The 12419-nt window shown below is 40.5% G+C and overlaps 1 long non-coding RNA gene across 1 annotated transcript; it reads right to left on the bottom strand.

The window, feature by feature from the left end:
* Positions 1–50: 50 nt before the first annotated feature.
* On the bottom strand, positions 51–11911 carry LOC128611192 (uncharacterized). The gene is made up of 3 exons (XR_008386526.1): positions 11718–11911; positions 1327–1378; positions 51–390 (listed from the first exon to the last, which is right to left on the bottom strand). It is a non-coding gene; the product is annotated as an uncharacterized LOC128611192 (long non-coding RNA).
* Positions 11912–12419: the final 508 nt, after the last annotated feature.

Genomic DNA, 12419 nt, shown 5'->3' with positions numbered 1-12419 from the left:
CTGGGAGGAGTGCTTGTTTCTGCCTTGATAAAACCCTTGTTTTAATTTCACAAACGTATTTTTAGCATTACTTCTGGTTGAAAAATGGACATTTTCCTGTAGTTTACTGCCTCTATGTTGGTGGTCATCAATTACTAGTATGTGCTTTTCTGACGCTTTCATTTTAGAAAGCTTCCAAGATCCCCTATGAATGTTTGGCGGTAGATGCTTAGAGTTCCTTGCTTCTGCCTCAGTGGGTTGGTTATGGTGAGGCCCTTGTGATAGCAAACATTTCTGTTCACATGGCAAAGGTGAATATGTGTTTATCATCATTACTGACAGGGTGAGGAGAGACAGAAAGACCACAATGTAGCGCCGCTTCACTTTCAGCTTCATCCCTGCTCCCAGAGCCTGCCAGACAGAGCAAAGAAACAGTGCTGATTAAGACAAATCATACAGCTATAACTACTTGGGTGCCAATGTCAGCAAATAACAAAATAACTATTACACCCCCCCCCCCCCCACAACTAGGCAGAGATAAGCAGCTCAGATCGCAGGACATGAGTCAAAAGAAATTCCATTCAGGGGCTGTTTCTGAGTCAGACAGACTTGGCTATATGTGGAAAAGATCAACATTAGTGGGATTTTCCATTCATGCTGTATATTCTCTCTCTCTCTCTCTCTCTCTCTCTCTCTCTATCTCTATACTTGGTTCCACATTATTCCCAAAATGGCACCATGTTTTTGAACCAAACTGAAACTGATCTGAAAACTGCTTTAGTCATCACAGAAATCATAATCTGAGTGGAATGACCCCAAACATGTATTTAGCCTTTCTTTCAGTGGACTTCTTTAATTATCTTGGCCCCAAAATACCATTCTCTTGAAGAGTAAGCTGCAATTTTAGGCTGCATATGGCAGCAATTGTCTACCAAAGTATATCTAAAAATAAAAAATAAAGGAAGGCGAAACTATTTTTTCTTTGCACAAAAGCTAGCATTTTGGTCAGTGTTGCTTTGTGGTTTTGTTTTCTCACTAAATTGTATTTTCATCTCATGTGTTGTCTTTTTCCTAGAATATTTTCCCTTCTACTCACAAGGTACATCTGCTGTAGCGATGCTGTCTGTTTCTGTTACTGTATAGTGAAGAAGGAAACCTTAGGGAAGAGGAATTTCTCGGCTCTGTAGGATCTCTCACAGTGGCTAAATGTTTTAATGACTTTTCCAGATAGTGCTTATGAAAGACTCTCATTATTTGGCAGGTTGAAGAATATCATGCCTGTAGCACCAAAGAAGTTCTTATGGATTGGTTTTCCCTGCCTCTGAGGAAACTAATACACAGACCTACCTTCTGCATGGCCGAGCACATCATCTCACTGGCATGCTTTAGGGATGGTATGCTGTAGAGGGAGATAGGTATGGAAGTAATATTATGGTGAGTAAGTATAAGTAACTGATTTATAATTAGGGTTGGATTTGTGGTTAACCATGCTAACAAAACAAACAGAGAGCTGCATTAATGGCATGTGTTTGCTTAGAGCAAACATTGAAGTGGCATACATGACAAGCACATAAAAACGAATGACCTATAGGACAGATCAGAGGTCTCAGAGGATAGTTGTATTTATATAGTAGCTCTGACATTATAAATTTATTTGAATGTGGTTCACAGAGGAATTAAACATGCAGATACAGACACAACTGAAATATAACTGATCAAACATAGTGTAGTGCAAGACATAGATCCTTCTTTAATTTTCTGTTAAGGCTGAAATATGGCTACACCTCTTAAGGGTAAACAAAGACATTTAAATATCCCAATTATTTTACCTGAGACTATTATAATAGGGGACACATGAGAAGGTTTTCACCTAATTGGACCCCGATGTAATGAATATAGAGACAACATCTCATACAAGTGTCTTGTTCCCACCCCGACATTTTGGATGACACCGCTCTAATTAAGCAGTCAAGTGTTTAACATGTGCAATTTCTGTCAGCATACTTGTGTCATGGATATGCGGGAACTAGCTCGGGACTACAATTCCCAGCAGCCACTGCACCCCACTGCATCGCTGTCACATGACCATCTGCACCTGATTCACGTTTGAGGTTAATGAGCACACTATTTAAGTCATGGTTTTTACAGCATTCAGGGTCTTGCTTTGATTGTCTTAGGTTGTCACTTTATGCTCACCTGTCATATATGTATTGTTTCATGTTTATTTTCTAGTTCTGGTACATTACCACATGTTCATGGTGTCTTATTGTGCTTTGTTTTGATTAACATTAAACCTTATATTTGCACTTGCATCTGAACTGCACTTCACCTTCGTAACCTGAGAGAACGCAAGACCATCAAATGGATGCAGCAGATATTTTCTCCACTCAAGAGAGAACTTTGTCCTGAGTCCCTGAGGTTGAAACCAGAGGGGAGGGAGTCTTGGATCAGGGCCACAGAACCATGGCTAAAAGCCATGCGTAAGATCTTTCGCCTTCTTCCTTCCCCTACTGCGGATCTCGCTTAGCCTCAGAGTCAACGGAGAATGTTGATCAGTCTCCCTGCTCAGCTGAGGATGCCACTCAGTCTCTCTGTTCTACTGAAGATGTTGCTCTGCCTGCTGTTTTGGCTGAGAGCTCCGCTTTGCCTCCCTGCACTGCCTCGGATGTCACTATGCCAGGCTTCTCTCCAGATGTCACTCCGCTTGCCTATTCTGCTGAGGATATCGCTCCACCTTCCTGCTCGGATGAGGACGTAGTTCTGCCTCCATGTTCCACTGAAGATGTCACTCTGTTTCTCTGCTTCGCGCCACATGTCGCTCCCCCTTTTTGCTCCAGGGAGGACATCGCCACCCCCATGCTTCACGGAGAGCATCGCTCCCCCCTCTGGCCTCGCAGAGAACTTCGCTCCCCCCTCTGACCTCACGGAGAGCGTTACTTCCCCGTCTAGCTCTGTGGTTAACGTTGCTACCCCCTCGGGCTCTGCCTTGAGCTTCGTTCCCCCGCTGGCTGCGAGGTGGTAATCACTCCATGCCCAGGCCAGGCAGGGGTTATTGTGTCATCTGTAGGACCTCTGGTCTGGGTATCCAGGACCCACTCCCGAACTTATTATGCACTTTGGGAGCCGCGCATTAAGGGTGTGGGGAGGGGGGGATGGTTCCAGGTCTGTCATGAATATGCGGGAGCTAGCTTGGAACTACGATTCTCAGCAGCCACTGCACCCCACTGCATCACTGTCACATGACCACCTGCATCTGATTTATGTTTGAGGTTAATGAGCACACTATTTAAGTCACGATTTGTACAGCACTCAGGGTCTTGCTTTGATTCTCTTATGTTCTCACATTATGCTCACCTGTTATGTATCATTTCATGTTTATATTCTAGTTCTGGTACTTTACTCCATGTTCATAGTGTCTTATTGTGCTTTGTTTTGACTATCACTAAACTTCATATCTGCACTTGCATCTATCTTCGCCTCCGTAACCTGAAAACTTGCATGCTGAAATTGCCACCTTAAAGTACTTTAAAGAGCAAGGCAAAGGAGTCATACTTTTCAACAAGGCAGTGCTCTAAGCACAACACCAAGACAGACTAAGAGACTGAAGAGCAGTTAGTAAAGACTTGTTTTCATTCCATTTGTTCTTCATAATGTCTTGGACCCAGATGTAGACTAAATGGCTAAATGTATGTGAACACCCCATGTAATTATTGAGTTTGGGTGTTTCAGCCATGTCCACTGCTAACAGGTACATAAATCTCCATAGACAAACATTGGCAGTAGAATGGACTGTGCTGAAGAGCTCAGTGACTTTAAATGTGCCAGATTTTAGTTTACATTCTGTTCAACTGATAGCTCTACTTTATTGCTGTTACTCTTACTCTAATACATATCTATAAAAAGTAGATGTGTATTTAGATCCTGCAAATACTCAATACGAATCCAAAACCAACTAAAACATGAAGCTGTAAGGCATTATGTGAACATTTATTCTGTCCCTAATCCTTAATTTAACCATAAACAGATAGTGCAAACAGTTAAAAACTGCATAATAAAACAGAATACCACTGAGAATCTGTTTTCTGTCAACTGGTTGTTTTTGGAAAGAAAGATTGGATATGTCTAAAACATATGATTGCTAGTTATACTGAAAAATAATAAAGAATAATTAGTAATAAAAATAGCAAAGAATAATCTTCCAACATTCAAACTGATTTTTTTGTTGTTGTATTTCTCAACTACTTTTCTTATGGAAATGGAGAATGTTGTACTATCCCTTTAGCTAATTCCAGCACAGGTACAGGCAAGTGAGGTCATTTAGTCCTGTGACAGGCTGTGACTGAGAGAGGATCTTGGAGGAGCTGATCTCATTAAACATGGAGGATAATAAAGACACAGCAGGGACAGGTTAATGCAAAACCCACCAAGGAGATGATTAAGATAAGGTCAGAGCCAATTTCAATGATAATGATCAAGTCGTTCTTAGGAGCTGCCAGTGCTGCATAATTACATTGTCTCTAGGTTTAAGCTGCAAGTTAGAGACATGTCAATGAACCATCCAGCAAGCCATCTCACTCAAGAGAAAGAAAGAAGATAAAGAAATAGCTTGCACAAAAGGCTTGTTTGTGATGAAGTGAAAGGTCAGAAACAGGAAGAAAAAAAGCCTCACTCAGTGTTTGGCAGTAATTGAACAAAAATGCACCTTGAGACCATTAGAGCTGACAATTCAGAAGAGACATGCAGATTGTTTACTCAACTGAGAGAGAGAGAGAGAGAGAGAGAGAGAGAGAAAGAAATGGAGAGAGACTGAGAGAGAGAGAGAGGGAGGAAGGGAGAGAGAGAGAGAGAGAGGATATTTTTAGTACTTTAATCATAGCAGTATCTGACATTGAACTAGGGATGCATCAATAGCATTTTTTCTGACTGCACTCTAAAAAGTGTTGGCTTACTTTTTCTACGCAAACATTGGGTTAAGTCTATTGGGTCATTTAATTTGGTTATTTTCTTAGTCTCTACCCAGTTTTTGGGTAATTTTGTGTAACCCAGCTGCTGGGTTAGTGTTCATCACTATTTAGTGTTAATGCTGCTGAAAAAGCCTGGCAGAGTTTATGATATTTATGCAGGGAGCTCTCGAAAATGTGTTCATTGGAAAACAGTAACACAGCAAGTGATAATTAACTTTACTTATCGTGACGGCTTCAACAGTGAATATCATGTACTGCTTCCTCAGTGATTGAATTACGCTACTAATGTCAATGTTGTGATGTTGGCTGTGAAATATGGTCTGAGGTTATTCTATAATTCTCAGGGTCTGAATCTTATCTGAGGCTCTGACTTAAGCCGGGTTCACACTGTACGATTTTGGCCATGATTTGGTCATCTGAGACAAATTTTGAGAATCCTAAAAGAGTCCTGTAATCGTAGGCCAAAATCAGTAGTCTTTGATCGCTAGTTGGACATGTTCCCCGACAACCGATTAATGGCTGTTGCGATCAAATTTTTCCTCTGAGTAAATTCTAGCAGTGTCAGAAGATTTGAAGCATATTCCTGTAGTGTGGCTTCTCCTGTGGTCTGTGCCTCAAATCTTCAGCTTATGAGTCTTCTCGCATGCGTCAGTTTCCGGGTCTTGACTGTCGTACAGTCTGACATTAATGACAGCTGAGATCCTACAATATGACATGGCTTACAGTGGGGATCAAGTTCGTACAGTCTGACAAGCAACAGTCACAAAGGACTATTAAAAATCGCACAGTGTGCACCCGGCTTTAGAGTTAGCTAGCTGGATGCTGTCACAGTAGGGATGAGTGATGCTAACCTAAACACTCACGTGAGTTAATAACATTACTTTAGCATCCAGCTCTCAGTAATGTTAGACATTCTCATTCCCTTTTTGAGAGTTAATGATAAAGTAGCATTACAGCTATTCATCATGATGTAATACAGAGAGTGGGTTAATGTTAACTACAGTTAGCAGGTGTTTTGGACAAGACAAGCTGTAGTAATTAGCATTAGGAAGATAGTGTTAGGGCCGTGTTTCTTCATATATCCGGGGAATGTTAATGCTGGTTAACAGGTGCAGACAGTCAGTGGCTAACGGAACTTAGCTAGCTCAGTAATGTCGAGGCCAAAAGTTCTTCTGAAGGTTAACGTGACAAAAACAGAGGATGGGGTTACAGTAAGTTGTAATGCTTTCCACTATCTCTGTAATGTTGGTTGACTTAATGAGGTTGTGCAAAAAAAAATTGGCGGTGAGGTGCTAAAGGCGGGAAAATAAGTATTCACAAGCTAGCTAGGTCACATTTCCACAATTACACAATTTAGGATTCTGTAATGCAATTTCTCAGTTAAAGCCCAAAGGCATTTGTCCATATTTTGTAGCTAACAACTAACCAACAACCAAGGGAGAAGGATCAATGTTGCCTGAATTTCATGCAATTGTTTGTTTATTTTATGAGCTTTTAGTAGAATTTTAGCATACAAACAAATTGCATTTAAGGATAATTGTAGGGGAAATAACAGGGGATCTCTATTATTTGTGTGTTATTTTTAACATCATTTTGTGGAAATGTTTAACACAGCATGTGTTAAATGTACTAACACACTGACTGTGTTAAAAGCAACACAAAATGTGTTGTCCTTAACTAGACACACAGATGTGTTCAAAATTAACACATGATTGGGCGAAGGTTCGTATCAATACATTTATCCATAAAACCATTACTGTAAACTAGAAAAAGTAAAAATGTGCGATAACAGTCTGGTTTATATGACTCTAAATATGCACCGCTATCTTCGTTAGCTTTGGTGTACTTGTTTGTAATGCCCACTGGATCGTAAGTTGGTTACTCAGTTTGTTGGATGTTTTAAACATCTCCTTTGATCAAAATCTGACGTTTTTGTCTTAAATATATGACTTATTTGAGTCATTTATTTCAAAGTCTATATATAAACACTTTAGCAGTTCTAGCAATACATATCTGAACACCTTCTTGTGTATAAATAAAGGAGATACCATGCTGACATATTTGTTTATAATGTGGTACATTTTACATTTTCAAAGGGTAAAATTAACCCTGAAAATATTAACCTATTTATAAAATAACATGAACCCAGCATTTTTGTAGAAATGAAACTATCCTTTGGGTTGAAAACCAACCCATTTGCTGGGTTAAAATTAACAACTAGATGGGTTCGTTTAGCCCAAAATGTGTTCTGTCCTATATTTACCCAGCTGTTGGACTAAAAATAACCCAATTTGGGTTGTATTTAACCCAGTGTTTTTTAGAGTATGGTATTTGTCAGTAATGATACTGATATTGGAATGATTATTCCAGTATGAATATTCCAAACATTTCATTTAGTTCTGTTTATGTTTGGCCAACTTAAATATTGGCCAAGAAAAATGCACATGTGCGTGTTCATGTAATTAGGCTAATTGGCTTGTTCTTTATAATGTTAGCTGATTTTAAATGAAGTACATAAGCTAGCTACAGTAGTTACCTTAGACTGAGTAGGGTTGCAGTGGAGAAGAGAGGGTTATTTATCTTAATTCGAAAAAGTGCTTTTGAACAGCTCTCAGTAAAGTATGTTTCTGTGCCTTTGTTGCATATCAATCCCTTGTTGTCAAGGACAAATAACAGTCAATCATCAAGAACAATGTACTGGGTAAGTGTTGTTTTTTTCACTCATCTAGGGTTGTGTGTAGACATTTTCCTCACCTATCCTGCATTGTGCTGCAGTGCTGGCACTGTGCCCCCTTATTTATTTACACAATTATTCACAATTAAAGTGGTGTGCTATTATAGTTGTTGTTGTTGTTTTTACAAATTACAAATTGTGTCCTCACAAAACTGTGTGGCTAGTACTGCACCATTTCCAGGGTGGTATTTTAGTCAGCCACCGGGGTGGCACAAAATCACAAACAATGTTGAGATAGGTCAACAAGGTTTGGAAGTGGGCGGATGCACACTTCCTGTTACTGAGAGATATATGCCTACTGAGCCGATACCATCAGGCAGCTGATATGCTGTTTAGCAGTAAGTCTGTATCAAGGGAATGGCAAGTCCACAAGAAGGTGGTTCATCTACTTTTGCAACACCTCCGACATAGCAGAAATTGTGGTATTATCAAACTGACAGACGACACAATGTGGTTCCAGACAGGACTGAGACAAAGGCTTTGGGCCAGGATGTGTTGACCTATGACTGGCCAGACTGATAGTTGAATAGAATACCTTCCCACCTCTGTCTCTGTCAAGGATGGCATTGTAGCACATTCAACTGACTAAGCAACAGTGTTGCTGATAGCCACCTTCTGGCTGAACAGACCAGGGTTCCTCCTGTTGTTGATGTTACAGTCAGGTCCTCCATGCCCACTACCCATCAGACCAAATCTATTGTCCCAGATTAATGGGAGCCTGTGGCATAGAACCGTATCAAAATTCTTGTCTCTGGAAATCACAAATACGTTTTAGACATAGTAGTAGATAGAGATTCTGAATATTCCTTTAAAGACTGAGGAAGTTTTTCATATCCTCTCACCTGTGCACTGACCTGACTATGGCATGCCTAATATTTACAATATACCCAGAATTCCCTTCCTACCACATCCTGCAAAACACACAAAGTTTCATAGCATCTTTGATATTGAGCGTGAGACACTCCAGAAGTGGGGTTGTCATATTTTCCTACACAATATGAAATGTACGAAATAATAACATAGCACAAGGTCCTCTCATAATACAAAGTGTAAGTTCGCAGCCCAATGAGCCAGTCAATCATTGGCAAATATAATGTAGAAGTCGTGTGGAAGATTGTTTTGTTTTCCTGATATGATTTGAATTTGTCATGCACATTGGGATAGACAGTGGTTCATGTCTCTCACACATATCCAAACAAACATTTTATAATAACCGTAAAAACACAGAGTCTGCAGAAATCGAAGGGCCAGTAATCAAAGGAGCTGTAGAGTGTGACACACTACAGAGAACACAACTTGTATATGTATATTTTTTGTGCCTGGGCTTTGAAGAAAACTGTCTCCTTAAATTATAAGCAAGGATGTTTAGGAGCATTAAGCAGCTTTTGAAGCTAAGCCATATACAGTATATATGTATATAATGCAGGAAATTCACACTTCAAATAAGCAATGCGCACTCCATATATTTTAAACTGTCTTAATAAAACTGACTAATTAGAGACATCTACATTCACTGAGCACTTATTTACACTATACTAATTACTGGTTAGGGCCTCCATTTGCTCTCAAAACAGCCTCAATTCCACAAGATGATGGAAACATTCCTTTGAGATTCTGGTCCATGTTGACATGATTGCATCACGTAATTCCTGCAGATTTTTCAGGTGCACTTTCATGCTGCAAATATCCCGTTCTACCTCATCTCAAATGTGTTCCATTGAATTCAGATCTGGTGACTAGGAAGGCCACTGAAGAACACTGAACTCATTGTCATGTTCAAGAAACCAGTCTGAGACGAGTTTTGTTTTGTGACTTGGAGCATTATCATGCTGGAATTAGCCATTAGAAGATGGTAAATTGTGGCAATGAATGGATGCACACGGTCAGCAACAATACTCAAATTGTGAGGTACTAAAAAAATACTCAAACTCAAACATTGATTGATTGGTATTAACGGGCCCAAAGTGTGCCAAGAAAACATTCCCCTCACCATGGACCCATGCAGGTTGGGTTCATGGATTCATGCTGTTGGTACCAAATTCTCACTCTACCATCTGTGTGCCTCAGCAGAAATCAAGATTCATCAGACCAGGCTACGTTTTTCCAGTCTTCAACTGTCCAGTTTTGGTGAGCATGTGCTCACTGCAGCCTCAGCGTTCTGTTCTTGGCTGACAGAAAGGGAACCTGACATTGTCTTCTGGTGTTGTAGCCCAACTGCCTCAATGTTTGATGTGTTGTGCATTTGGAGATGCTTTTCTGCTCACCACAATTGTACAGAGTGGTTATCTGAGTTACTGTAGCCTTTCTGTCATCTTGAACCAGTGAGGACATTCTCCATTGATCAATCACATCAACAAGGTGTTTCAATCTACAGAAGTAACGCTCAATAGATGTTTTTTCAAACTCTGGAGACTGTTGTGTGTGAAAATCCCAGGAGTTCAGCAGTTATAGACGTACTCAAACCAGCCCATGTAGCACCATCTCTGAGATCACATTTTTTCCTCATTCCAATGGTTGATGTGAACATTACCCGAAGCTGCTGGCCTGTATCTGCGTGATTTTATGTCTTGTACTGCTGCCACATGACTGGCTGATTAGATAATTGCATGAATGAGTAGGTGTACAGCTGTTCCTAATAAAGTGTTTTGTGAGTTATAGGGGGATAGGCATAAACTAGAGAAATTTAAATGTAAAGCCGGTTAGCAATACATGCATCATTCATAGTGCATGACCATACAGTGAAGTAGAGCCTGGGCTTGTTTGGACTGCGTCACTCAAGGATCTGCATGCAATCTGAACCAAGCTTCCATGGCAAAAGTGCAAATGCACAGCTAACAGATGTGAACACACACACACACACACACACACACACACACATGACTTATCCTCCAATTAATTTTCTTTATATCATTAAACACAGCAAGGATCTAACAGCATATTCTGCCTTCTTCCTTATGTTCCATGCATCTAACTTGGTGAACTCAAATGTGCAACAATAATGAAGAAAAAAAATTTTATTCAATAAAAGGTGAGTACAGAATTTATGATAAATGACTGTGGGGGCAGATTGGGACCACACACAAAAGCAGACCCATTTCAGGCATTAAATATAGACCTGATCAACCCTGATTTTCTCTGGAGAATCAAGTACAGGGGAGTGATGAGAAATTCATATGTGTGTGTGTATGAATGTGGGCATGTTTAATCCTGAGCTTGGCTTACTGTCTGTGTGGCGTCTCGCATGTTCTTCCTATGTTCCTGTGGATTTACTGCAGGTTCTTTCTTTCCTCCTACCTCCCATAACCCTTCAGGTATGTGGACTGGCCATGCTAAATTGTTCGTAAGTGTAAAATTTTCTGGTCAATCTCCTGCATTTAACTGGTGTCCCATTTTAGGATGAATTCTCCCACCTACTCACCTACCCCAGAGCAGGTATAAGTGGTTACTAAAGATGAATTAAGTGAACGACTGAATAATTATGCTAAAGGATGGCCCTCACAAGGGTAGTAAGTATAGGTGAGTATAGATGAATTTCCCAGAAGCACTGCAGCATAAAACTATCAGAAATAATACAAGATAATCTCCTAAAAATACTTTAAGGAAAGTTGTCTACAAGTGCCTATAAACCTTACAAGTATATATAAGACTTTTTTTTTTCCTACAGAAGTCCTGTAATTGTTTGCGATGTAAACCGTGGCTTAATATTGTTTGAACGGAATACATTCAAACCTCAAGGCTCAGCTCTAGGTGGCGCTGTCTAGTCGGCTATTCATATAGAGTAGGTATGTGCATTATTCATCTGAAGGAATGCGTGGTAATATGCATGAAGGAGCAACCGCAACTGCATGGAGAGGCACAATTTGGTTCAAATAGCACAAGCTTGCAATGCTGCAGAGCTACACAGTAATATTTGTTCTGCTTTTGGTAATAAAAAGAGGGTTTTGGGAGCAGAGCAGAACTATACCTAACAAACTGCAAGAGAGAGAGAAAATCACTGAAACGCTATAGGAATTAACAGACTATTAATGATGTCCTCTTACCATCACAAAAAAGCTGTTCCAGCTGTTTAGGATTCACACAGGTCTGTCCTTGGGTCCTTCATCGCCACATCATCATCCTCATTCCTATGGCATGAAACAGCAGTAGGCTGCAGAACCCACACCCAAGCTTCATTATTCCGCTCTCTCTTTTTGTCCTCAGACTCTTGATATCTTATTTACATCCGCAGGCTGCGTGTGTGTGTGTGTGTGTGTGTGTGTGTGCGCGTGCGTGTGTGTGTGTGTGTGTGTGTGTCTGTGTGGAAAACCCTTGTTGCGCTTTCGCACCGTGCACCTTTTGAGTTCCACTTCAACTTCGAAGCTGCAAAAAGCTGCGAAACTTTTCAAGTTCACATTCTTCTCCAAGGACGGAAACCTCAGCAGTGGGGCTAGACTGTTTGAGAAGGACAATCCCTCCGGATTCGTGGGTTCGTACTGTAGTGAAGAGTGAAACCTGAGAGCTGCAGAATGCGCGACATGACTCCTATAGGGAAACCTTGGAAAACGCCTGGATGAGCCCGACTAGAGGGGAAGGCGAGGAGGAAGCACCTACTCATTAAAAGTGGTGAATTAACACTTCTAGTGCTCTCTCGGACTTATCAGTGCGGTCTTATGAACACTCAAGGTGTTTAAGAGCAGCCTTTTAAACACAACTTTTTTTTTTTTTTTTTTTTTTTTTAACCTGGAGACTTGGTTGTGCACCGG

This window comes from Ictalurus furcatus, chromosome 1 (assembly GCF_023375685.1).
Source record: "Ictalurus furcatus strain D&B chromosome 1, Billie_1.0, whole genome shotgun sequence".
Classification (NCBI taxonomy): domain Eukaryota; kingdom Metazoa; phylum Chordata; class Actinopteri; order Siluriformes; family Ictaluridae; genus Ictalurus; species Ictalurus furcatus.
This window is presented reverse-complemented; position numbering and strand designations above follow the sequence as displayed.